Below are 23,260 nucleotides of genomic sequence, written 5' to 3'. Positions count from 1 at the left end.
ATGTCTGAAAGAATAAAAGAGTATATGGGCTGCTAATCAGGCCAGTGAAGTTGGAAGTCAGTGAAATTGAGGAGTTGGGAGTCGGAGTCTGTTTGACTTACTGACTCCACAGCCCTGCTGCTAACATCTTGTTTAAAAGGAGGTTGTCTCACATGAGCGCACTGCTCCCTAGACTCACCTACTGCTGCTGGCCAGGGAGAAGGCGCTCCTATTTAATGCTCTGGACTTCAGTGCTCCCCCCGAAAATATGACCTACCATGAAAATAAGCCCTAGCATGATTTTTCAAACTTTTTCATGCTTCAAGTATAATTAATACTTCAAAAATACGCCTCAGGTGCGATGTAAGAAAGTGTCCAGGCAGCTAAAAAAAGGTTAAAGAATACAGCAGGACATTTCATCAAAGAAAGCAGATACCCCTAAAAAGAATCGCATTCACCAGACCCAGTGGTAGAGGCTCTCACACAGACATCTGCGCCACTGTCCAGTCCCCCATCTTCCGGCTGCATTGCAATACAGCTCTTAGGCTACGTTCACATTTGCGTTGTTGGGCGAAGCGTCGGCGACGCGACGCAACTAACAACGCATGTACACAACGCAGCGTTTTGCGATGCATGCGTTGTCATAAGATCCTACAGATCGGGACTTTCGGCGCAGGGAAAACACTACAAGTAGCGTCCCCTGCGCCCTGTCTTGTGCGTCTATATGACGCATGCGTCGTAAAACGCAGTACAACGCATACCGGCGCATGTCCATGCGCCCCCCATGTTAAAGATAGGGGCGCATGACACGTGTCGGTATGCGTCGACGACGCTGCGCCCAACAACGCAAATGTGAAGGTAGCCTGATATACAAAGTGGGCATCAGTATCACTCCGCTCACGAGTGATACTGCCTCTGGTCACCAAGGGGAGCCATCCTCTATCAGGGGGACCTGTTAGATGTAGATTTGTGTGCGAGCCATCCACTTGCCAACTCTAATTGTTTGGGGTCTTTGGGAGTGCAATTCTGTTGGGGGGGGTCTGCTCTCAATTAGGGGGTAAATCAATATTAGAAATCAGTCCAAGTACACAGAGAATAATAATGGTAAACATAAGTAGGTAATGTAAACCATAGGAAACATGATATGTACTCACCACTATGGGATTGGTATATATAGTTCTGAACTATGAGAATAACAGATCAGATAAGAAATTGTGCATCTGAACCAGTAATAGAAATAACACCAATTGTATTAAAAAATAGTTAAATAAAATAGGGATTTTTGGTTTACTCACCGTAAAATCCTTTTCTCCGAGCCATTCATTGGGGGACACAAACCGTGGGTGTATGTTGCTGCCACTAGGAGGCTGACACTAAGTGATACAAAAAAGTTAGCTCCTCCCCTGCAGTATACACCCTCCTGCTGGCTCTCAGCTAACCAGTTCGGTGCAAAAGCAGTAGGAGATCAATAACAACATATGAACGTATAGCATATCATATTATATTTGAGAGTATAGCATGTCAGATTATCAAAACAAGCATAAGCTAATAACAGGGTGGGAGCTGTATCCCCCAATGAATGGCTCGGAGAAAAGGATTTTACGGTGAGTACACAAAAATCCCTATTTCTCCTTCGCCTCATTGGGGGACACAGACCGTGGGACGTCCCAAAGCAGTCCCTGGGTGGGGACAACATCAGATCAGGCCCTGTGTAACCGCTACTTACAAGTGCGCCACCGCGGCCTGCAGAGTCCGCCTGCCCAGATTCACATCTGTGGAAGTGTGGGAATTATAGTGCTTCAAGAATGCATGCGGACTGGACGAATCCGCAAGCTTGCAGGTGTGCTTTGCCGACGCCTGCTGCCTAGAACCCTCGATAGACAGGGAGATAGGCTGACATCTAACACGGAAGGACTCCTGGATGGTGAAACAAATCCACCAGGCCAACATGGCCGATGTAACGGCTAAACCCTTCCTGTAAACGTCAGGAAGCCTTCCTCTTACCGTCAGGAAGCCCAAATAAAGTGTCCAACCTTTGGAAGGACGCCGTCCTCGAGACATACCTACTCAGAGCACTCACTTCGTCCAGAATATGGGTAACTCATTCCATTTTGTGGACTAGTGCCGAAAGAGATGAGGGAAGAACGAAGAACAGTGGTAATACAATACCACCTTGGTAACAAGGGACGGGGATGGCCTGAGGACAACCTTGCCTTGAAGGTAATAAGGGAAAAAAAGTCTGAAAGAACAGAGCAGCTAGCTCCGAAGACTCGTGAGGATGAGGATATCGCAGAGAAAAAAGGGCGACCTTCCCTGATAGTTAAGTCTGTCCGGATCAAAAGGAGTCTACTGTAAGACTCCTAGGACCATTAAGGTCCCAATGATCTTACGGTATGCAATAGGGAAGAACAACGTGTGAAAACTCCCTGCGAGAAAGTCCCTACTTGCAGTTGTTTTGCAATAAGGCGGAAAGATACTAGCTCCGCAAACAAAAAACTGACGTGGTCAGTGCAGATGTCCGAGGATCACTGGGGCCCTTTCTGCTTCCGAAAGGCTTCGGAAGTAGTGGAAAGGGAGTTATGGAAACCAGTACAACGGAAGAACAAGAGCATGCAGTGCGATGGCTCTTGGATCTCGAGGCCGAACCACGAACTCGAGTACATTGGCGTTCAGTCTGGACGCTATCCGATCTACAACTGGTGAGCTCCAGTGAAGGCAGATCTGATGGAAAACTTCCGGGTGAAGTTCCCACTCACTTGAGGAGGAACCCTGATGACTGAATATGTTTGCCGCCCAGAGTTCTACTCCTGGGATATGTACTGCCGAGATCACCGAATGATAGATCTCGGCCCATCAGAGAATGTGAGGTACCTCGGCCATGACGCCTGACCGTGGGTACCTGCTAGATGATTGACGTATGGCACAGCCGTGGCATTATCCAATTGAATTCGGATGGGGTGACCCGCCAGAAGGCAGTGGACCTGCTGTAGGACTACCGTTCGGATCTCCAGAGCAATGATCGGGAGAAGAAGACTGGCATTGGTAGTTACGAATAACCATTGAACCGGGAGAAAGGCTCTGGATGAAGGAGCTCAGAGACTATAGTCTGAAAGTCTGTTTGACTTGCTGAAAACGAGCGGAGCAAAGGAAACTGCTTACATTGTAGTCATCATTTTTCCTCAGAACCCTCCTAGCAAATCGAATTAAATGAGGGGATGAGTGATCAAGTGCACGAGCTCCGTGTTGAAGGGTCATGACCTTGTTTCGAGGGAGAATTACCATCCTTTTGGAAGTGTGCAGGATCATCCTCAAAAAGGATATCTGCCAGGCTGGAAATGAGGAGAACTTGTCTAAGTTTAGCTGCCAGCCCAGGTGAGAGGGTATCGCAAGTGATATAGATGACTCAGCGTAGTCCTGGAAGGGCGGCTAGACAGTCGACCAAACAGGGCAGGACGACCATGCCTCTAGGGTGCAAGAGGAACACGACAGCTGCCATGACCCTTGCGAACACTCTGGGTGCGGTAGCAAGGCCGAAGGACAAGGTCGTGACTTTAAAATGCTGTTCACGAATGGAAAAGCGGAGGAATTTTTGAATAGGGGAAAAATAGGAATGTGAGGGTAAGCATCCCAAATGTCGATGGATGCTAGAAACTGCACCTTTTTCTGTTGAAGTAATTGCTGAGCGGAGGAACTCCATCCGAAGGAGGACCTTGTCAAAGGTTGTTAGAAGTTTGAGGTTCAGGATCGGTCTTACTTTTCGTTACCCTTTTTGAAACCAAGATCCCTTAGATCTAGACTGCCCTGGACAACCCTTCCACTGCTGGTTGGGTCTGCAGGAAACATACAATCCTTTTTTTAGTCTCCAGCTCAAAAGATTTGATTGGCCAGCTGTACTGTCTTCGGGAAAAGGTTACTGGTGTGAATCAAAGTAGTTAAGGTCTCCAGCCAGGAGATCATTGCTCTAGCAATCCATGCGGTGGCTAGGGAGGGTAGAGCGCTGAACTCGAAGCCGCAAGATGGAACAAACCAGATTTGCTATCTGACAGTCTGTGGTATTTTTAATTGATGATACATCGGGCAGGGATACTGGTAGGTATACCACAGGAGATTCTACCCGGATAATCTGCCAAGTGGCAGAATGCGCGGCTGCATCCAGCAGGTCATTGACTCTTGCCATCGCCGCTCTCTTTTGAAGGTGCAGAGTTAAAAATTAGGAACCATCGATCCACCATCCTCTTAACGGAAGAGGAGAGCGATCATCCGCCTTCTTGCATCCTCTGCTAAATAGTGGTGATGCAGAGGGGGGTGCTCAGACGCCAAAAAGGGTGCCTCTGTACTTCCACAGAGTTCAGGTCTCCGGGTGGACAGGACAGGTTGTCTAGCGTTAGGCCTGGATGATGGTGTGGGGAGATCGGTGCCCTTTAAAGGACCTGTCGCCATTAAAAATCAGACCAGGCATGGCATCCCACGTAGAGGCTTCTGTCCAGTGAATCGCTTATCCGGACTGAATGGCAAATGCTCTACGAGGGAGTTTAGTCTCCTTATGAGGGACACTGCGTAGTCTAGAGCAGAACCGGAGTCTTCGTCAATGTACAGAGATTGGTTGATGATATAAATAGGCGAGTTCATCCTTTACTGAAGCTCTGACAAGTCCAGGTCCACGGCAATATCTGATCCATTTTCAAAGTCTTGTTCTCAGCAAATCCTTGGGGAGAGAGATCATTAAATGAAAACTTCCATTTTCTAGATGCCTGTACGTTTCTAGAATACTCGCGGCCCCTGCTAGCCGACGGCTCCCATGTAGGAGAGGGAACATGTATATCGGTCCTGCGAGCACTCCAAGCCACAGAGGGATCACGGAGGGATTCAATCTCTTGGTCAGAGAAACCATGGGTTGCGGCAGTGACAAAGTCCACTGAGAGAATTAGGTACTCTGGGATAAACTGGGATCGGCGGCGCAGGGCTTCTGAGCTCATTTAGGGTAACCGGCTTCGGATTGGTTATGTGCCTTTAAGACCAGGGAATACTGGTCATGTGCCTTTAAGACCAGGGAATACTGGTCATGTGCCTTTAAGACTAGGGAATACTGGACATGTGCTTTTAAGACCAGGGAATACTGGTCATGTGCCTTTAAGACCAGGGAATACTGGTCATGCCATGTTGCAGTCATTGTGCCCCTTTAATGCAAAGTCGTCACCCCTGTGTGAGCCGGCCGGGTGGACCAAGATGGCCACCAGGAGTTGCAGAGGTGATAAAATCTTGCAGAGAGCGAGAAGTGCCAATTCGGGGGCGGAGCCACAGGCACGATGTGGGCGGAGCCTCAAGACTTCCATGAATAGGCCCAAGCCGGGGCCTAAATTTCTGCAGCCGGCGGGAGCGATACCAGCGGTAGAAGTGAGGGGCGTTGTAGTGGCCGAGAAAACTGAGTGCTTCCGTGCCAGGCGAGAAACGCCAGAAAAGCGGGCAGAGCCGCCTTACGGTGCCATAGTGCACTTCTGGGGTGCGTCCTACACATCGGCCGAAGCCGGGGGCTAAACTTTTGCAGCCGGAGCGTTACCTCAGAGAGGTGAGCCACAAGGAAGCCTGAGACTGCCTGTGAGCATGTGAATATCCCGCTGCAGAGGCCCACCGCTGACTGGATCCACTCAACATTGGTGCGCGTCCCATCATGGAGCCACCACGGATGACTGCAGGTCGGGTATTGCAGCGTGGAAGGTGCAGGGACAGAGGGATAAACCTCAATCGACCATCCCTTTGTTAGGAAGGTGGAGAGGAACCGTCTGCCTCCTTGTGCCATCCGCTTTAACTGTGGTGGGACAGTGGGGGCTGCTCGGAAGCCATAGAGAGGGGCCTCTGTACATCCACGGAGTTCAGCCCCCCGGGTGGACAGGGCCAGTTGTCCGGAAATAGGCCTGGCTCCAGGAGAGGATACATGGAGCCGACACTCCATGTGGTCGCCTGCTGCTGGTGTGGGGGAGATCGGGACCATGAAGGAACCGTTGCCCCTAAGTGAGCTCAGACATGGCTTCCCACGTTGCAGGAGAGGGTACAGAGAGGTATACTCCACGTGCTCACCTGTTGAGGATTCGGGGGGAGATCGGAACCTTGAAAGGCTCCGTCGCCCCCTTCACTCCGTTAACTAAAAAATAAAAATTTACAGAAAAAAAATAAAATAAAAACATTGGGGTCTGAACCAGACCCAAGTGCCTCCTACAGACACTAAGCGAGAACTGTTTAGCTGAGAGCCAGCAGGAGGGTGTATACTGCATGGGAGGAGAGAGCTTTCTTTGTATCACTTAGTGTCAGCCTCCTAGTGGCAGCAGCATACACCACGGTCTGTGTCCCCCAATGAGGCAAAGGAGAAATGCAATTTATAGAAAAATGCTAATTAAAATATATATATATATATATATCTAATATATAAAGCTGAATGTGTGTGTGTGTATGTATGTATGTATGTATGTATGTATGTATGTATGTATGTCCGGGATTGGCATCTGAACCGTAGCAGCTACAGCCACAAAATTTTGCACAGTCACACGTCTGGACCCCGAGAGCGTCATAGGCTATGTTGTGAGGTGAAATTTTAACCCCGCGCTTTCCAATTCACCAAACAATTTTGCCCCTATCTACATAATGGGGAAAAAGTGAAAGGAAAAGTGTTGGAGGCGTCGCAGCTACAGGCACAAAATTTTGCACAGTCACACGTCTGGACCCTGAGAGCGTCAAAGCTATATTGTGAGGTGAAATTTTAACCCCGCGCTTTCCAAGTCACCAAACAATTTTGCCCCTATCTACATAATGGGGAAAAAATGAAAGGAAAAGTGTTGGAGGCAAATTAACAGCTGCCAGATGTGAACAAGGGGGACTTAAAGAATGACAGCGATGGCACCAAAGAGTATATACTGTACAGTTGCTAAGGTGGGGCCCCAACATGGGATAATCACACCACCACGGGGATATGAACACACACACAAAATGCGCCACACACTACCACGTGCTCGAACACATATACCACCCTCAGTGCACATTTCACCACACATACACCAACCTCGCCACATAAAAGTAGAAACACAAAAGTCGCCGCTCAAAACTCGCCACGCGCAAAACTCTCCACATGCAAAACTCGCCACACGTGCAAAACTCGCCACACGCAAAACTTGCACACGCAGAAAAATTGCCACACGCAGAAAAATTGCCACATGCACAAAAGTTGCAACACATGCAAAAGTTGCCTCACACAAAACTTGCACATACTCAAAAGGCACCACACATAAAACTCGCCACGCGCAAAACTCGCCATGCGCAAAACTTGCTGCACACAACTTGCTACACTAACCTGTCACATGCAACTCGACACACAAAAAGTTGCTACACGCATGTCGCCACACAAAACTCATCTCACAAAAGTCCCTACATGCATGTCGCCACACGCAACTCAACACACACAACTTGACACACGAAACTCGCCCTAAAACACACACAAGTCTGGTATCCTTCAAAAATAAAAATCTGATTAATAAGCAGACAAACTACAAGAGCAACAAATGTACCATATAGGAATCCGGCAGCTGTCAGTCACATGACCAGTCTATTATGTGTATGTGTGAGCTAATATATACTGCCAGGGGGTGGGCTTACTGTTGGCTGGGGATTTATCAGGCTGCCATTTTAGCTTACAAATACTGAGGTAAAAATACTGACCAAATAACGTGTGAACGAGGGCTAATACAGGAGGAGATGGCATACAGCTATATACTATATACAGGAGATGACACACAGGTATATACTATTTACAGGGGAGATGACACACAGGTATATACTATATACAGGAGGAGATGACACACAGATATATACTATATACAGGAGAGATGACACACAGGTATATACTATATAGAGGAGGAGATGACATACAGGTACATACTACATACAGGAGGAGATGACATACAGGTATATACTATATACAGGAGGAGATGACACACAGGTATATACTATATACAGGAGCAGATTACCTACAGGTATATAGTATATACAGGAGGAGATGACACAGGTATATGCTATGTATAGGAGGAGATGACATACAGGTATATACTATATACAGGAGATGACACACAGATATATACTATATATAGGTGAGATGACACACAGGTATATACTATATACAGGAGATTACATACAGGTATATCTAATATATAAAGCTGAATGTGTGTATGTATGTATGTGTGTATGTCCGGGATTGGCATCTGTACCGTCGCAGCTACAGCCACAAAATTTTGCACAGTCACACGTCTGGACCCCGAGAGCGTCATAGGCTATGTTGTGAGGTGAAATTTTAACCCCGCGCGTTCCAATTCACCAAACAATTTTGCTCCTATCTACATAATGGGGAAAAAGTGAAGGGAAAAGTGTTGGAGGAAAATTGACAGCTGCCAGATGTGAACAATGAGGACTTAAAGAATGAGAGCGATGGCGACAAAGAGTATATACCGTACAGTTGCTAAGGTGGGGCCCCGACATGGGATACTCACCACACACGGGGATATGAACACAAACACAAAATGCGCCACACACTACCACGTGCTTGAACACATATACCACCCTCAGCACACATTTCACCACACACACACACCAACCTCGCCACATAAAAGTCGAAACACAAAAGTCACCACTCAAAACTCGCTACATGCAAAACTCGCCATATGCAAAACTAGGCTCACGCAAAACTCGCCACACGTGCAAAACTCACCTCATGGAAAACTCACCTCATGCAAAACTTGCACACACAGAAAAATTGCCACATGTACAAAAGTTGCACCACATGCAAAAGTTGCCTCACACAAAACTTGCACATACTCAAAATGCACCACACATAAAACTCGCCACGCGCAAAACTCGCCATGCACAAATCTTGCTGCACACAACTTGCTACACTAACCTGTCACATGCAACTCAACACACAAAATGTTGCTACACGCATGTCGCCACACAAAACTCATCTCACAAAAGTCGCTACATGCATGTCGCCACACGCAACTCAACACACACAACTTGACACATAAAACTCGCCCTAAAACACACACAAGTCTGGTATTGTCCTTCAAAAATAAAAATCTGATTAATAAGCAAACTACAAGAGCAACAAATGTACCATATAGGAAATACGGCAGCTGTCAGTCACATGACCTGTCTATTATGTGTATGTGTGAGCTAATATATACTGCCAGGGGGGAGGGCTTCCTGTTGGCTGGGGATTTATCAGGCTGCCAATAGCAACCAATCACAGCTCAGCTTCTATTTTGCTACAGTTAATTAACCTGAGCTCTGATTGGTTAATATAGGCAACAAAGACATTCTCAGTATAACAAAGCTAATATATGTTGTGAAATGCTTCTATTTGCTTAGTTTTTGCCTTTTAATAATTACATTTCTATCTATTTGTTTTGTGGTTTTTGTGTGCAGAATAAATTTTTGTTAACACATTCTATTTTGCTAACAGCAGTCATTAACCCGGGCGAAGCCGGGTAGTACAGCTAGTATATATATATATATATATATATATATATATATATATATATTAACCAGTAGGGAAAGGTATGAATATGTAAAATTACCATAGTAATCCTGAATGGAGTATTCATCAAATGATAAGACCTACAATTTCTAAAAGGAATGTTACCCAACACGTATATGACAAATAGATGCGGCATTCATTCATTTTGGAAATTGTAGGTCTTATAATGTGATTAATAATTTGTTATGTGGTGCCATTGATATATTTATATTTTAATTGTCATTTTTCAATCATTTCTATTTCATCTAAATTTTGTTAATACATTGTCTTTTGGGGATGTCTGCTTTCCTTGATGAAAGATTCCGCTGTGTAATGCATTGAAAAAGAGCTATAGCCAGGGATAAATTATAAAAGTACTGTAGATCTTTATTACTTGTACCAAATATCACAAAAGGTAACAAGTGGATTACTTTAGAATTTATTTATGGCTATACCTCATTTACAAATACCGTAGATCTTTTTAATTTTTTTACATGTATACAGGTACTGTAACTGTCTGGACACTTTTTTACAGATGGTCCATTTCTTGATGACTGCTGTAAATGTTGATTTTTGTTTGTTCAGTGCCTCTTCTGCATTGGAGAAGCGTAGGTGCACTGAAGTTGGCTGAATTGGGAGCCAACACTGATCAGCCGCTCATAAGTACACCGACCCCTCCAGAGACCCTGCCACAGCAGCACAGAGTATGTCAGTGCCCCCCGCACAGTAGCACAAAGTATGTCAGTGCCCCCCGCACAGCAGCACAGAGTATGTCAGTGCCCCCCGCACAGCAGCACAGAGTATGTCAGTGCTCCCACACAGCAGCACAGAGTATGTCAGTGCCCCCCACACAGCAGCACAGAGTGTGTCAGTGACCCATCTCTGAGACAGGCAAAGAGAGAGTCACACAAGCCCATGTCTGAGAGACATATACAGACACATAGAGATGCTGTGGTGGCGGGGGTCGCCAACACTCTCAGTGCTGCTGTGGAGGCGGCAGGGGGTGCTGACACTCAGTGGTGCTGTGGTGGCGGGGGGGGGGGGGGGGGGAGGGTCGCCGATACTCAGTGCTGCTGTGGCGGTGGGGGTCGCTGACACACTAAGCTGCTGTGGCGGGGTGCCTTTTTTAACATTCACAGATTTAGACACAATTGAGTCGAATAACCATTTTCCGTATATATACTCGAGTATAAGCCGACCAGAGAATAAGCCGAGACCCCTAATTTTGCCACAAAAAACTGGGAAAACTTAATGACTCGAGTATAAGCCTAGGGTAGGAAATGCAGCAGCTACTGGTAAATGTCAAAAGTAAAAATAGATACCAATAAAAGTAAAATTAATTGAGACATCAGTAGGTTAAGTGTTTTTGAATATCCATATTGAATCAGGAGTCCCATATAATGCTCCATGATTACCTGTCATTCCATATTTTATTGCACATACCATATGTTATATATTTTTAAGGGTTTGCACCAAGGACACCAACCTCCTTTCTTTTAGCAGCGCCTCAGCAAGGGTATGGTTGGAGGTGGGGCAACTGGAGCCCCATTTAGCAGATTTATGGACATACTCCTTATGTAATTATCATCAAATATATAAAGCTGAATGTGTGTGTATGCATGTGTGCATGTCCGGGATTGGCATCTGCACCGTCGCAGCTACAGCCACAAAATTTTGCACAGTCACACGTCTGGACCCCGAGAGCGTCATAGGCTATGTTGTGAGGTGAAATTTTAACCCCGCGCGTTCCAATTCACCAAACAATTTTGCCCCTATCTACATAATGGGGAAAAAGTGAAAGGAAAAGTGTTGGAGGTAAATTGACAGCTGCCAGATCTGAACAAGGGGGACTTAACCCCTTAAGCCCCAAGGGTGGTTTGCACGTTAATGACCGGGCCAATTTTTACAATTCTGACCACTGTCCCTTTATGAGGTTATAACTCTGGAACGCTGCAACAGATCCTGATGATTCTGACATTGTTTTCTCGTGACATATTGTACTTCATGACAGTGGTAAAATTTCTTTGATATTACCTGCGTTTAATTCTGAAAAAAATGGAAATTTGGTGAAAATTGTGAAAATTTCGCAATTTTCCAACATTGAATTTTTATGCCCTTAAATCACAGAGATATGTCACACAAAATACTTAATAAGTAACATTTCCCACATGTCTACTTTACATCACCCCATATTTGGAACCAACATATTTTTTTTTGTTAGGGAGTTATAAGGGTTAAAAGTTGACCAGCAATTTCTCATTTTTACAACACCATTTTTTTTTAGGGACCACATCTCATTGGAAGTCATTTTGAGGGGTCTATATGATAGAAAATAACCAAGTGTGACACCATTCTAAAAACCGCACCTCTCAAGGTGCTCAAAACCACATTCAAGAAGTTTATTAACCCTTCAGGTGTTTCACAGGAATTTTTGGAATGTTTAAATAAAAATGAACATTTAACTTTTTTCACACAACATTTACTTCAGCTCCAATTTGTTTTATTTCACCAAGGGTAACAGGAGAAAATGGACACCAAAAATTGTTGTACAATTTGTCCTGAGTATGCAGATACCCCATATGTGGGGGTAAACCACTGTTTGGGCGCATGGCAGAGCTCGGAAGGGAAGGAGCGCCATTAGACTTTTCAATGCAAAATTGACTGGAATTGAGATGGGACGTCATGTTGTGTTTGGAGAGCCCCTGATGTGCTTAAACATTGAAACCCCCACAAGTGACACCATTTTGGAAAGACCACCCCCTAAGGAACTTATCTAGATGTGTGGTGAGCACTTTGACCCACCAAGTGCTTCACAGAAGTTTATAATGCAGAACCGTAAAAATAAAAAAAATCATATTTTTTCACAAAAATGATCTTGTCGCCCCCAATTTTTTATTTTCCCAAGGGTAAGAGAAGAAATTGGACCCCAAAAGTTGTTGTGCAATTTGTCCTGAGTACGCCGATACCCCATATGTGGGGGGGAACCACCGTTTGGGCGCATGGCAGAGCTCGGAAGGGAAGGAGCGCAATTTGGAATGCAGACTTAGATGGCTTGGTCTGCAGGCGTCACATTGCGTTTGCAGAGCCCCTCATGTACCTAAACAGTAGAAACCCCCCACAAGTGACCACATATTGGAAACTAGACCCTCTAAGGAACTTAACTAGATGTGTTGTGAGAACTTTGAACCCCCAAATGTTTCACTACAGTTTATAACGCAGAGCCGTGAAAATAAAAAATCATTTTTTCCCCCACAAAAATGTTTTTTTAGCACCCCAAAATTTTTATTTCCCCAAGGGTAACAAGAGAAATTGGACCCCAAAAGTTGTTGTCCAATTTGTCCTGAGTACGCTGATACCCCATATGTTGGGGTAAACAACTGTTTGGGCGCACGGGAGAGCTCGGAAGGGAAGGAGCACTGTTTTACTTTTTCAACGCAGAATTGGCTGGAATTGAGATCGGACGCCATGTCGTGTTTGGAGAGCCCCTGATGTGCCTAAACAGTGGAAACCTCCAATTCTAACTGAAACCCTAGCCCCAACCCTAACCCTAGCCCCAACCCTAGCCCTAGCCTTAACCCTAGCCCTAACCCTAGCCACAACCCTAGCCATAACCCTAATGGGAAAATGGAAATAAATACATTTTTTTAATTTTATTATTTTTCCCTAGCAAGGGGGTGATGAAGGGGGGTTTGATTTACTATTTATAGCGGTGTTTTTTAGCGGATTTTTATGACTGGCAGCCACCGCAGACTAAAAGACGCTTTTTATTGCAAAAAATAGTTTTTGCGTCTCGACATTTTGAGAGCTATAATTTTTCCATATTTTGGTCCACATGTGAGGTCTTGTTTTTTGTGGGACGAGTTGGCGTTGTTATTGGTAACATTTTCGGGCACGTGACATTTTTTGATCGCTTTTTATTCCGATTTTTGTGAGGCAGAATGGCCAAAAACCAGCTATTCATGAATTTCTTTTTGAGGGGGCGTTTATACCGTTCCACGTTTGGCAAAACTGATAAAGCAGTTTTATTCTTCGGGTCAGTATGATTACAGCGATACCTAATTTATATCATTTGTTTATGTTTTGGTGCTTTTATGCGATAAAAACTATTTTATAGAAAAAATAATTATTTTTGCATCGCTTTATTCTGAGGACTATAACTTTTTTATTTTTTCGCTGATGATGCTGTATGGTGGCTCGTTTTTTGCTTTTTGCGGGACAAGATGACGTTTTCAGCGGTACCATGGTTATTTATATCTGTCTTTTTGATCGCGTGTTATTCCACTTTTTGTTCGGCGGTATGATAATAAAGTGTTGTTTTTTGCCTCTTTTTTTGTTATTTTTACCGCATTCACTGAAGGGGTTAACTAGTGGGACAGTTTTATAGGTGGGGTCATTACAGACGCGGCAATACTAAATATGTGTACTTTTATTGTTATTTTTTATTATTATTCAGATAAAGAAATGTATTTATGGGAACAATATATATATTTTTTCTTTATTTATTTATTTATTAACACATGTGAATATTTTTTTTACTTTATAACATTGCCCCGGGGGGGGGCATCATGCTATAGTGACAGATCGCTGATCTGACACTTTGCACAGCACTGTGTCAGATCAGCGATCTGACATGCAGGGTTGCAGGCTTACCAGCGCTTGCTCTGAGCAGGCGCTGGTAAGCCACCTCCCTGCAGGACCCGGATGTAGCCCCGCGGCCATTTTGGATCCGGGGCCTGCAGGGAGAAGGAGGTAGGAGACCCCCGGAGCAACGCAATCACATCGTGTTGCTCCGAGGGTCTCAGGGAAGCAAGCAGGGAGCCCCCTCCCTGTGCGATGCTTCCCTATGCCGCCGGAACACTGCGATCATGTTTGATCGCAGTGTGTCGGGGGTTAATGTGCCACGGGCGGTCCGTGACCGCTGCTGGCACATAGTGCCAGATGTCAGCTGCGATAGTCAGCTGACACCCGGCCGCGCTCCCCCTGAGAGCATGGCCAATCGCATATGACGTACTATCCCATCACTAGGAATTAAGTCCCAGCTCACCTTGACGGGATAGTACCTCATATGGGATTAAGGGGTTAAAGAATGAGAGCGATGGCGCCAAAGAGTATATACCATACAGTTGCTAAGCTGGGACCCCGACATGGGATACTCACCACACACAGGGATATGAACACACACAAAATGCGCCACACACCTACCACGTGCTTGAACACATATACCACCCTCAGCACACATTTCACCACACATACACCAACCTCGCCACATAAAAGTCGAAACATAAAAGTCACCACTCAAAACTCGCCACGCGCAAAACTCGCCACATGCAAAACTCACCTCATGGAAAACTCGCCACACGCAAAACTTGCACAAGCGGAAAAATTGCCACATGCACAAAAGTTGCAACACATGCAAAAGTTGCCTCACACAAAACTTGTTTTGTTGTTGATTGTTAAAGACAGGTGTTGAATTAATCACACAAAACTTGCACATACTCAAAACGCACCACCCAAAAAACTCGCCACGCGCAAAACTCGCCATGCGCAAAACTTGCTACACACAACTTGCTACACTAACCTGTCACATGCAACTCGACACACAAAAAGTTGCTACTCGCATGTCGCCACACAAAACTAATCTCACAAAAGTTGCTACATGCATGTCGCCACACGCAACTCAACACACAACTTGACACATGAAACTCGCCCTAAAAACACACACAAGTCTGGTATTATCCTTCAAAAATAAAAATCTGATTAATAAGCAAACTACAAGAGCAACAAAATGTACCATATAGGAAATACGGCAGTTGTCAGTCACATGACCTGTCTATTATGTGTATGTGTGAGTTAATATATACAGTACTGCCAGGGGGGAGGGCTTCCTGTTGGCTGGGGATTTATCAGGCTGCCAATTTAGCTTACAAATACTGAGGTAAAAATACTGACCAAATTACGTGTGAACGAGGTCTAATACAGGAGGAGATGACATACAGGTACATACTATGTACAGGGGAGATGACACACAGGTATATACTATATACAGGGGAGATGACACAGGTATATACTATATACAGGAGGAGATGACATACAGGTATATACTATATATAGGAGAATATGACATACAGATATACTATATACAGGATGAAATGACATACAGGTATATACTATATACAGGAGGAGATGACATACAGGTATATACTATATACAGGAGGAGATGACACATAGGTATATACTATATACAGGAGGAGATGACACATAGGTATATACAATATATAGAAGGAGATGACATACAGCAGGTATATACTATACACAGGGGAGATGACATACAGGTATATACTATATACAGGAGGAGATGACATACAGGTATATACTATATACAGGAGATGACATACAGGTGTATACTATATATAAGGGAGATGACAAACGTATATACTGAGGGGAAAATGAGGTGTGAGGTGAAAATGAGAGGTGTGAGGTGAAAATGAAAAGGTGTGAGTGCAAAATGAGAGGAGTGAGGGAAAATAGTGGAGTGATCGGAAAATGACAGATGTGAGGTCGAAATGACAAGTGTTAGGAGGAATGAGAGGAGTGAGGTGGAAAATAAGAGGAGTGAGGGGAAAATGAGAGATATGAGGGGGAAAATGAGAGGCGTGATGGGAAAATGAGATAAGTGAGGTGCTATAACTAACCACAGATATTTACTATGCCCAGGCAACGCCGGGCTCTTCAGCTAGTATAATATAAGCTTCAATCAGCTATACTTAAAAAACAGTAACATGACTTGTTAAGGCCGGTTTCACATTTGCGGTTGTGCCTGCAGCGTTTCTTCCGCAAATATCCGCATGCGTTGTGTATTCCTATCTTTAACATTAGGGACGCAAGCGTCTGCGATCGTTCACGTTTTGCCACAGTTGACGACCCATGCGTCGTTTCGTCGTCTGTGGCTTGTCGCGGAAATGCTATATGTAGTAATTTTTAGAGGTGTCAATTTGCCGCCTGGAAACGCATGCGGTCGATTGCGCAAGGAATGCGCCAAAAAAACCGCATTGCTGTCTATATGAACGCATGCGTTAACAAGCACATGCGTTTGCTTGCGTTCGTTAACGCATGCGTTCCACAAGAGAAAAACATGTCTAGACACTGATTAGCCACCCCCCACATACAAGGTGATAAAGGGAGGGAGTGGACATTTGCAGGTCACTACTCAGCAGACACTGAAGCAGAAGAGACGCAGGCTACATCCTTGGAGGAAAACAAGACACTGAACAATGTGAGTATATCCTATCCAATGCCTTTATTTTCTATTTTCTGTCTCTACATGTCCTAATTTCTGCCATTTCTTTCTTTCTGCATGCATCAGAATGTCTTTTTCTTCTGATGAGGAGCAACGTCCTGGGCCTTCTGAAGTAGAACATGTCAGTGAGGTGAGTACTTGCCTCCTCAGATTGGTAAGTATTCACTGTCACATCTACACATATGACAATTTTTGTTTTTCATTTTTTTAGAGCTCTTCTTCTACTGCGGCAGAGACTGGGCAGGAGCAGCGGAGTCAAGGTCGGGTGGCAAGGCGGCAGCGTGTACGTATACAAGGCTGACTGTTTACTGTATCCTCACTTTAGTATTCTTGAATCTTCCTTTCTTTACATTCCTATTTCTTTACATTTTTCTTCTGGAATCCTTTTGTATCTTGACTTTCCTATTCATGCCATTTCTCAGCCTCTGTTTTCTTTCTTTTCCTTATGTTAATTGACCCAACATTAATGTCTTTATTTAATTTTTAGGTTCCAGAACGGGATGAAGACCTCATAGAAAATGACCTCCTCATCTCCCTGGTCCAGGAGCGAGTCCTGTTGTGGGACACCCGGGATCTACTGCACTCAAACAACGTGACGATCCGGCGCCTATGGAATGAGGTGGCCAAAGCGATGTGGGATGGCTGGGACAACGCCCCGAATCGGGTCCGAAATGCATTTGGTAAGTATTGCACTGCAGTGTGAAGCAGCAGAGACCTTGGCCGTGCTCACACAACTGTGTGTGATGAAAGAAACTCTCAGGAGTTTCTCTCATCACACACAGTTGTGTGAGCACGGCCAAAAGTCAATTTTCTGACCATAATATATATATATTTTTTTTTTTAACAGTGACCAAAGTCAAAACACGTTGGCGTTCGATGAAGGACCGCTTCAACAAGGACCTGCGTCAAGAGAGCCGTGTTCCCAGTGGTTCAGGAGCAAGGATCAGAAAATACAAATACCATCGCGTTCTGGCATTTTTAAGACCGGTCCTTGCCCAGAGAACGTAAGTATTTTTCCCTTGCATTAGGTTGTATTGTATTGCCATAATCTGTATATTTCTATTCCACAGGATTTTGCGTCTGGTTAATTTTTGGTATTAATTTTCTTTTTCCTTTTTTCACAGCACATGGAGCACTACTGTTGGCCCAGGTTCTGGAGCGGTCCTTCATCCGACAGCCACGGACTCGTCCCAGCCATCCAGCAGCGCTGCAGCAAGTGGGCCTGCCGCACTAACTGGAGACCAGGAAGCTGGTCCATCAGGTGTTCCCCTTTCCCAGTCCTCTGCCCCATTTTTTTGGGCTCCTCCCGGCAGCGGCAGAGGGCATCGGACAGGTCCCTCATGCCCGAGTTTTTGCACTTGAGCTCGGTTTTTCACGAAGGACTCAAGGCTTTGGGTGACCGAATGGATATTTCACTTAGCCATATGAATACACGTATCCAGGAGGTCACCAAAAACCTTGACCAAGTAAAAGCCGACCTCCAGAGGCCAGCACATCATTTTTTTAACCAAATTGAGCAGGGCATGTCGGAACACCTTACTCCTGATCTCCAGCTGAGTGTCATGCAGGCCTGCAATGCTGCTTACGTGCAGGCTATGCAGCAGAGTCTGTATTTTCAGCAGACAGTGGCGGCATATCCACCGTGCCTTCACTGTCACGATTAACCTCAATGCCGACCTCTGCTGCATACCACTGCACGGCCACCTCTATTCCTAGCACTGCCGGACACCAGTACAGCACCACCATGATGCCGAGTGCTGTTGGACAGCCCACCGCCACCACCATGACAACCGCTGCTCCTGCTTGGACCTCCTCCACTGACACGAAGATGCAGCAGGACCCAGGCATGGCCTTCTGTAACGCCACCACCACGATGCAGCTGGACCCTGGCATGGCCTTCCGTACCGCCACCATGATGCAGCAGGACCCTGGCATGGCCTTCCGTACCACCACCACGACGATGCAGCAGGACCCCGGCATGGCCTTCCGTACCGCCACCACCACGATGCAGCAGGACCCTGGCATGGCCTTCCGCTCTACGAGCGCTATGGACTCTGGCATGGCTGCACGCTCTACGAGCACTATGGACTCTGGCATGGCTGCACGCTCTATGAGCACTATGGACTCTGGCATGGCTGCACGTTCTACGAGCACTATGGACTCTGACACAGTGCAGCCGGACCCTGACAGGTCACCCAACACGACCATGCCACAACATATGAGCCCACCGAGGCTTCCCAGAACCCGGCAATCACAAAAAAACAAAACAAAAAAAGAAACAGCGGACTCTTAGTATTCCTCCTCCTTCACCTCCCAGTGTGTCTGTAATGTCAGGTTTGTCTCACCCTTCCAGTGCGTCTCAAGCCTCTCATGTGTCAAGCCCTATCCCCGAACTACCAGACCCCACTAGTTTCATTGCCCCTTCTCCTGCCGCCTCTGCGTCGTCCATGGTTAGCCAGGCCTCAGTGCTTCACATCCCCCGTTTACATCACTCTACCCCAAGCCGGCGCAGTTAAATAAATATTTTGGTTGTTAAAAAATAAATACAAGTTTTTTTGCCCCAATTATGTTTGGTTTATTGTGTCTTTCGCCGCCGGCAACACACACCGTGCGCCAAATAAGAAACTTTGCCACACACTATTTTTTGGCCACATCATAGCTCCAGTAGTTAGCAAATAAAAGACTGCAGCTTTGTATGTCTTTAGTATAGAGATATGAGGTGGGCCAAAAAATTAATTCATGTATTATCTCCATAATCTCTTCCTTCTACTTAGTCTGTGACTAGTGTTGCAGTCTGAAGAGAAAATGGCGGAAATACAATGCAGAACTATACTCAACAGGTCAGGTGTCAAAGAACTCAGTTACGACACCTGACCTGGTGAGTAGAGAACTGCCTTGTATAACCTCCATTTTCTCTTCTGTGTACGTAATCTATTCCACACAAAGTGAAGGGACGATGGTGGTCATACACGGCATATCTATGCTCACCTGCACAGGTGTCAGAAATAGTGAATTCATGAGGCTGTTATATGAGCATCATGAATTCATTATTTCTGACACCTGACTTGATGAGTATAGATCTCTTTAGTATGACAGTCATTGTCTCTTCAGTCTGTGTCCAATGGATACTGCAGAACAGAATCAGGACGCAATGACATCAACAAGCTTACCACTAAAGCAACATGGATGCCGTCACACTAGCAGTATGTGGTCAGTATTTTATATCAGTATTTGTAAGCCAAAACAAGGAGTGGAACAATTAGAGGTAAATTATAATATTAACATAACTAGCACCTCTGCCTTTATCACCCACTCCTGGTTTTGAATTACAAATACTGATATTAAATACAGACCAAATACTGCTAGTTTTAGGACAGCCTTGGTTTGTAGAGGAAATATATAGGAGACACGGTCAACACAACCAAAAAAAGTTTGTTAATGAGAATTATTATTATCATTTAAGAAAATTACTGGTACAGATAAAATTACAACAGGACATTTACACAACATTGTCCTGCCATGACACACGTCCAATATCAAAATCAAAAAAGGCAGCAAATTGGTCCCGCATGTGACCAACTTCAGCAGTTGACCGCAGCGGGTGATGCTGGTAATCGGGTAGTGGGTGTGCAACTGGTTAATCCAGTTCAATGTTGGGTTGCTCCTTTGCCATTACATAATTGTGCAGAACCACACAGGCTTTGACCACCTCGTCGACTGTCTCCATTTTTAGATTAATGGCTGATGCAAGAATGCGCCATTTTGAGACTAGAATGCCAAAGGTACACTCTACTGTTCTTCGGGCCCTAGTCAGTCTGTAGTTAAAGATCCTTCTAGTGTGGTTCAAGTCCCGACTGGAATATGGCTTCAGTAGGTTTTCACACATCTGAAAGGCCTCATCCCCAACCATAACAAATGGCATCGGTGGACCTTGACTGTTGGGGAGCGGTTGTGGCCGTGGAAAATTAAAATTTTTGCCATACACACGGTGGCCCATATCAGAGTTCTTAAAAGTCTGGGAATCGTTGCCACGGCCAAAAGCTCCAATGTCCACTGCGATGAAGCGACAGTCCGCATTGGCTATTGCCATGAGCACAACAGAAAAATATTTTTTGTAATTGAAGTACTCCGATCCTGTTCTGGCTGGTTTGATAATGCGAATGTGCTTTCCATCAACTGCTCCCAAACAGTTTGGGAAATCACACACACTCCAGAATTTTTCCGCAATTTCAAGCCACATGTCCAAGGTGGGTAGGGGTATAAACTCATCCTGGAGTACATTCCACAAAGCCCGGCAGGTGTCCGCAACTATTCCGGACAGGGTAGATATTCCAAGCCGGTATTGGAAGTGGAGGGATGATAAACTCTCTCCAGTTGCCAGAAATCTGTAAGAAAAACAAACAAACAAAAAATTACAATCTATTCTATTTATGGTGTGGTTACGCTAAAGACAGAAAGGAAAATACCCCAAAAATACATGTCAGAACACCCAAAATTTGGACTGTCATTGGTTTAGATATGGAACGTACCTTAATGTAACCAGCAGACGTTCCTCGGGTGGAATCGCTCTACGGAGCTGGGTGTCCTGTCTCCGTATGGTTCCTTGGACACGAGCAAGCAAATCCCGGAACGAGTCTTGCGACATCCTAGTATATTCATGGAATTTCTCCGGGTTGGCATTAAGCTCACCATACAGCGTGTGATAGGCTCCACGGCTCTCACGTAGTTCGATAATGGGGTGTCTCCAAAAACCCCTACGCCGTCTCCTTCTCCATCTTTCGCGATTTCTGTCTTGCTCCCAAGCAAACGCACAGGCAAGAAACAGCTTGATGCTTAAATCCAGGTTGAAATAAAAGCTCTCCATGCGAAGATCCATTGTGACACAGCATACAGGAGCAAAATCTGAAGATTTCAGCTGTTCAAGGGTCTATATATAGAGATCCCATAACACACGCCCTCTGTAGTCCCATTGGCGGTTTCTGGTTATCTAGATATTTCTCCTGTAAAATTTGTCACCATGCGCACCAAAAACGCAAACGCAGGAAAAAACGCATAGAAAAGCGTGCAAAAGCTGCGTTTTTTTAACCGCATGCGTTTAAAAAACGCCGCGTTTGTACGTGTTTCCATGCGTTTTTTCCTGCACTTGCGGATTAAACGCTGCGGATTCGAACGCTAATGTGAAACTAGCCTAGTGAGCATTTGCAATGACATTAGCTTTGTTTTGAGAAAGGTAAACTCATAGTACAGCAAGAAAACTGAAATTCTGTCCCGTATTACCCATGACTGACCTCTGCTGGAAAGAACATATGTCCAAAGAAAATACCTTTAAAAAGGGAACAGGTCACCATTTTTTTCCAATTTAACCTATGGTCACCACCTTTCAGCCCCAAGTGACAGCATTCTAAAATGCTGTATATACAGTGGGGGAAATAAGTATTTGATTCCTTGCTGATTTTGTAAGTTTGCCCACTGACAAAGACATGAACGGTCTATAATTTTAAGGGTGCGCTTATTTTAACATTGAGAGATAGAATATCAAAAATAAAATACATAAAAGCAAATTGTATATATTATATAAATTTATTTGCATTTTGCAGTGAGAAATAAGTATTCGATCCCTCTGGCAAACAAGACTTAATACTTGGTGGCAAAACCCCTGTTGGCAAGCACAGCAGTCAGGCATTTTTTTGTAGTTGATGATGAGGTTTGCGCACACGTCAGAAGGAATTTTGGTCCACTCCTCTTTGCAGATCATCTAAATCATTAAGATTTTGAGGCTGTCGCTTGGCAACTCAGAGTTTCAACTGCCTCCATAAGTTTTCTATGGGACTAAGGTCTGGAGACTGGCTAGGCCACTCCATGACCTTAATGTACTTCTTTTTGAGCCACTCCTTCGTTGCCTTGACTGTATGTTTTGGGTCTTGTCTTGCTGGAAGACCGAGCCATCAACCATTTTTAATATCCTGGCGGAGGGAAGGAGGTTGTCACTCAGGATTTTATGGTACATGGCTCCATCCATTCTCCCATTGATGCTGTGAAGTAGTCCTGTGCCCTTAGCAGAGAAACACCCCCAAAACATAATGTTTCCACCTTCATGCTTGACAGTGGGGACGGTGTTCTTTGTGTCATGGGCATCATTTCTCTTCCTCCAAACATGGCGAGTTGAGTTAATGGCAAAGACCTCAATTTTTGTCTCATCTAACCACATCACCTTCTCCTAATCACTCACAGAATCATCCAGGTGTTTATTGGCAAACTCCAGATGGGCCTGCACATGTGCTTCCTTGAGCAGGGGGACCTTGCAGGCTACTGCAGGATTTTAAACCTTTACAGCGTAATGTGTTACCAATGGTTTTCTTGGTGGCTGTGGTCCCAGCTGCCTTGAGATCATTAACAATTTCTCCCCGTGTAGGTTTAGGCTGATCACTCACCTT

At 45.1% G+C, this 23,260-nt stretch overlaps 1 protein-coding gene across 2 annotated transcripts in view; it reads right to left on the bottom strand.

Moving 5' to 3' along the window:
- RPAP3 (RNA polymerase II associated protein 3) overlaps positions 1–23,260 on the bottom strand; it is a 136,048-nt gene that overhangs the window by 56,511 nt on the left and 56,277 nt on the right. The gene's annotated exons all lie outside the window — the stretch shown is intronic.

Source organism: Ranitomeya variabilis, chromosome 5 (assembly GCF_051348905.1).
Source record: "Ranitomeya variabilis isolate aRanVar5 chromosome 5, aRanVar5.hap1, whole genome shotgun sequence".
Lineage (NCBI taxonomy): Eukaryota > Metazoa > Chordata > Amphibia > Anura > Dendrobatidae > Ranitomeya > Ranitomeya variabilis.
The sequence above is the reverse complement of the archived record's forward strand: the minus strand, read 5'-3'. Positions and strand labels throughout refer to the sequence as shown.